At 33.2% G+C, this 5,422-nt stretch overlaps 1 long non-coding RNA gene across 1 annotated transcript; it reads right to left on the bottom strand.

Annotated features, from left to right (window-relative positions):
• Positions 1-1,467: 1,467 nt before the first annotated feature.
• LOC107941926 (uncharacterized) lies at positions 1,468-2,132 on the bottom strand. The gene is made up of 2 exons (XR_001695721.2): positions 2,001-2,132; positions 1,468-1,704 (listed from the first exon to the last, which is right to left on the bottom strand). It is a non-coding gene; the product is annotated as an uncharacterized lncRNA (long non-coding RNA).
• Positions 2,133-5,422: the final 3,290 nt, after the last annotated feature.

The following is a 5,422-nucleotide window of genomic DNA, read 5'->3' as shown; positions in this document are numbered from 1 at the left end:
CCCTTGGACGTACATGCACTTGAACAAACATGCATCTTTACGAACGGTCACATTAAGCCCCCTTGGTATGCATGAATCTTCAAAGCTCCATGAATGCAAGATTTATTCTCTCCATTACCCCAAAAACGTGCATGTATCCTTGGTGTTTAAACCTTCACGAATGGACATCTTCATGCCCCCTTGAATCTTGAATATTCTGGAAGTATTTAATCAGCTTCTTTAATACACCTATTAAGACACATTAAACGACTTATTAGGACACATTAATCATACCAATAATTCTGTAGTAAAATAGACATATTCAATGACTAGTTTTAAGGCATAATTATCATGTAAGAAAATAGTTAATATAACCAACAACTAACTTACTAAAAACATCCAGAAATAAAAATATGGACTAAGAGAATTGAATAACACGAAATTAAGCTGTGGAAAACATAAATAAATAATTAATGATTAAAAATAGTATCATATTAAACTCCCTCAAGGTTCTTGGACCAAAAGATGAATTGGGCCTAAATTTTGGGTAACACTCAAGCATTCGTTCCATGCTTGAATCACCAGGCCTAAAAGGGCTTCCTTAAATTTCATTGCTCGTGAACGAGTAATTGGGCCTAAGGGAACCATCAAATCAGCATCCTCACTTGCTTGTGTGTCTTTGGGAAGCTGGCTCGTATCACATTCCATAGTTATTATTGATGGGGAAAAGATACAACAGTTTTACTTGAACAAAGGATAATTAAATAATAATATTTCAATAAAAATTACAATTTCCTTAGGGGCGGTGGCAACCCTACTGTGCACTAGGGTTTGCCACCTTTCTCTTATGGGATGAGTTTTTGGACCCATCTCGTGTATTGGGTACAATTATATGTGTTATGTGGATTTTTAACCAACACTTATAATTTATCTAACCTAATAACTATTTTTCTATTTCCCAAAATTTTTATTAATTAAATTTATTTATTTATTCAATTAAATTATTTTTGCAGCCCAATTTTAATTCCTTTAAAGACATAAGAACTTTACCATATTAAAATCTATGAGGAAGGAAATATATTTAATTTCCTCATTGAATAAAACTATAATGACTAACTAATTTAATTCTTAGTTTGAACTTCAATTTGTTAATTGCAATCAATTAAATAATAATTCAAATAAATTAATTTAATTTCTAAGTTATCTTTTGTACTTAGCAAGAAATCGTATTCACTGCAAATAGTGATACAAACAATCTTTTTATTTTAATCATCGTTTTCATTCATTCGATATTATTGATTCTACATGCAATCTATTTTGGGTTATACTGAGTTAGCGGATGGGTCGATTGAAAATATATAATTATGGCTCAAATAATTTGTAATTAAGTTTTCACTCTTCGTCTATTAATTATAACATTATTTAATCTTGGATTCATTATTATTGTAAGGCCTAATTTTGGCCCGGGCCCGCATAAATAAAAATAAATTAAAAGTCCAATGAATGTCCATTTACATTTAAAACCTATACCCAAATACATAGCCCAAATCACTACCCAAACACTAACTAAACCCTAGCCCGAATACCCCACCTAGCCCAACTATCATGGCCCAATGCAGCCCAACACAACCAGAAACCCTAGCACCAAACAATTCCCAGCGCCGCAGCAACCGTACCATGCCCCCACGCGCTGTGCCACGTCCCCAGCTCGTACAGCCTCCGTACCTGTAAAACGAACAATAGCACTAGACAGAGAAAAAGGAGAATAGCAGAGAAAATAGCATGAATTGAGAAAAATTACCTGTAAATTGCTATTGTATTTCCGGCTATATAAAGAGCCGTTTTCGATTTTTGTAAAGGATTTTTTTACAGATATTGAATAGAAGATAGACGAACACAGAAAAATCAATACAAAGAAGAAAGTTTTCAAAAAGCATACCATTTTTTAGGTGATTCTATTTTTTTCTGTTCTTCAAATTTTTTTATCTACGATCTAAAAGAAATAAAAGGCGAGGGTTTACCTTTACGCCGGCGTCGAACTCCTGTTCTCTCCGTCGCAATCGGAGTCGAATGAGCGTCCGAAGAGCCTCTGAACGGCCGGAGCATGAAGCGGCGCAGAGATATTACTTAACGCTTCTAGGTTTTCTTTTGGTTTCAAATGAAATGATTAATAGTTATTTTTTTGGGTTTATTTTTACATATATGCGTGATGCGAAACTGCGCCGTTTAGCGCTCTTTGACCCACGCGGTGACCCGACCCAGGGGAAGGATCCGCGCGTTTTGGGTTTGATGGAATTATTGCGCAACAAGCCCCTCCGTATTTGTTTTTCATTTCAATCCGGTTTTATTTTTTTTAATTGTTATCTCATATTTAGTTCCAATTTCAATTGGGTCTATGAATAAACGACATCGTTTTCGATGATTAGGTTTGGGTGCCTGGATTTATGCGCTTAATTGCTACAATGGTCCCTTTAATTTTAAGCCGTTCTCAATTCGTTTGTTTATCCATTTATATCAAATCAGCGCTTTAAATTCTGTTTGATTTCGAAATAGGTCCACTTTTGTTAAATTAATTGATTAATTGTTTTTATTTTTATTAGTTATTATTATTATTATTATTAGTCTCTTTTTTATTATTTTTTTTCTTTCTCTTAATCTTATATAGATCCTTTTATTTTATTATAAGATATTATTTTATGTTTTTTAGATATTATTATTTTATTTTATTATACATTTCTATATTGTCTCAGTACAATTTATACCTCTTTATTTCATATATGTATATATATACATTTAACTTCAATTTTTTTTAAATAATATCTCAAGTTTTTTATATATATGTGTATATCATATTAAATTATTTATAGTATACATATGTATATGTAATGATGTGCTATTAATTTCAAATTGAAATTTTACTCCTTTTTTATGCACAAATATTTCGTCCATTTTAAATTTGCTACTCTACTTTACTTATTCTGACCTTTATATATTATTACTATACGTATACTATTATCTACATTAAGATTTTTGATTATAAATTAAAATGTACATATTAATTCTAAGATTTTTTTTTTACAATTCTTTCGTAAAGATTCATTTAAACATTTTCTTTGTTTTTAGCATTATTATCCAATTGTTTTTCTTCACATTATTTTTTATTTGTAATCAGAATATCTTTAGGAAATTGATTATTATTTTGTTAGGTATTTAATTATTAATATTGATATATTATATGCTTGTTTGCTCCTTAATGTAAATTTAGTTCGCTACTAATCTTTTACTTTATATTGCTATTCAATTATGTTGTTTGTAAAAGTTATGTTTTATTAAAGCGCTACAATCATTCAATTTCATAATTCCTAAAAAGTGTGGTGTTCATAAGCTCTCGAGAGAATCGTGCCCTAACTTACTGGGCTTCAATTCTTCTCGATGAATCTAGATAATCAAGAGTTTGTTTTATTAAAACCATACAATTGTTAAAATAAAGCTCTTAAGATTACAAAATGTTGGATCCTAATTTACTGGATGTGGCGTTTTGTCGTCTCGTTTTTAAAATAAAGGCAATGCCCGAAATTAGGAATCCTCGAGGGAATTGAGCCCTAACGTATTGGGTTTTAATTTTTCTCGTCGAATCTAAATAATCGAGGATGTGCTTTAATCGAAATAAATAAATAGCTCGTTCTCGAGAATTCGATACGTGGTGTCCTAACGCATTGAGTATGGCATATTGTTTTCTTGAGACGAGGATTTTTCTAACAAATAAAAATAAATGCAATATTCGATATTTGGGAATTTGGTGAAATCGAACCCTAACCTATTGGGTTTTGATATTCTCTTTTGGCCCAAATAATCAGATATCATTCTCAAAATGCATAGTTTTTAAAAGTCAAATTTAACTTCAAAATAAAATGATTGTATTTTAAAATCTTTTCAAAATCTCGACATTAAGACATTAAACAATCAATTCGGTACCAATTTTGGGCGTCACGAGGGTGCTAAACCTTCCTCGTGCGTAACCGACTCCCGAACCTGTTTTCTCAAAATTCGCAGACCTAAAATTATTTTCAAGGTGATCCGATCACACCATAATAAAAGATCGGTGGCGACTCCCATTTCCGTCGATCCCCGTTTTTCAAACTTAAAAGTGGTTTCAACAGCTTGGCGACTCCGCTGGGGACCTTTAGAGAGTCAAGTCGTAAAATTGATTGCTTTCTGTCTTATTGTCGAAAATCAAAAATTTGATTTGAAAAATTACAATCTTTTCTTAGCACTTGCTTGCATGATTATTGTAAATTTAGTTGTATATTTTGGCATCATATTGCATAAGACTGTTTAGTCTTGTCCTTTTAAGTGGGAGTGAGAAGTTACTCCTTCGTGAGGTTTTCACCTCCGTGCAGGATATTGAATCACCTTTGGGATACATCCGTACCTATGTCTTCGTGAGATTTTCATCTCCGTGCGGCCATAGGGAAATGTATTCCCCTTAACTGAACTCGGTCTGCATGAGCCTATAATGGGTGAAGATCGAGGAATCTGCTGGTTCGGGTACATTGACTTTAGAACCAAACCTCATATAGTGGACTTAGGAACTTAACCTAGGTAGAGCCACTCCAAACCCCTAGTAGTCACCTGACTAGGTACTTTTGTTTTCCTTGTTTGCTTCTGTTTTGCACTAACCTCTTGTTTTGTTTTGATTGTGATTGCATTGCATTTGCGTCTTAGGAAAGAGATATTGATTCAGTCTCGGTTACTAAATTAGAATGCTTGTCATGGAATACAGATTCCTTGATAAAGTGGAAAACAATGCGGTTGCCTGAATATATTCTGAGAAACACAAGAAGAGCGATAGAAGAGTTCGTGATCTTTACTTCGTAGCCTGAGAATTCAAGGTGATTGTCTAAGAGCCTTCGACGTTCCAACCCCTTAAAGAAACTGGCGAGCCTTACAAAGACAGGTAAATGATGGATAGCGACCAAGATCAAGAAAAGGAGCTAGCTATGACCTCTATTGGCGAGATTATCTCAAACATGCGCATGAAGAAAAAGATCGATGTTGTTTCTTGGAATATGAGGGTGAGGCCGTACGTGTATCCGTTTTATGTAAATGAATTTGCTTTCTAAAAAAGTTTCCTAAATGTAATTGAATCAGAATCAACGTCTTTGTAGGCATGCATTTCATGCATTCGCATTACATGCATTAAAGTCCATTGAAAGGGTCTAATTGAGTAAATTTATTTCAGCTAATTTGGAAACCGAAAAAAGCTCACCCATTAAGCATCAATACGGTACTCGTCGAAAGACTAAGGAAATGGACCAAAGATTAGAGAAACTGGAGCAAATGCAAAAGGATATGCAAGATCAGCTACAGAAACAAATGAATGAGCAATTGGAAAAAATTCAATAGGACATGACAGAAAAGATGCCGGGGTCTCAAAAGGACA

The sequence above is a fragment of the Gossypium hirsutum genome, chromosome D03 (genome assembly GCF_007990345.1).
Source record: "Gossypium hirsutum isolate 1008001.06 chromosome D03, Gossypium_hirsutum_v2.1, whole genome shotgun sequence".
In the NCBI taxonomy this organism is placed as follows: domain Eukaryota; kingdom Viridiplantae; phylum Streptophyta; class Magnoliopsida; order Malvales; family Malvaceae; genus Gossypium; species Gossypium hirsutum.
The sequence above is the reverse complement of the archived record's forward strand: the minus strand, read 5'-3'. Positions and strand labels throughout refer to the sequence as shown.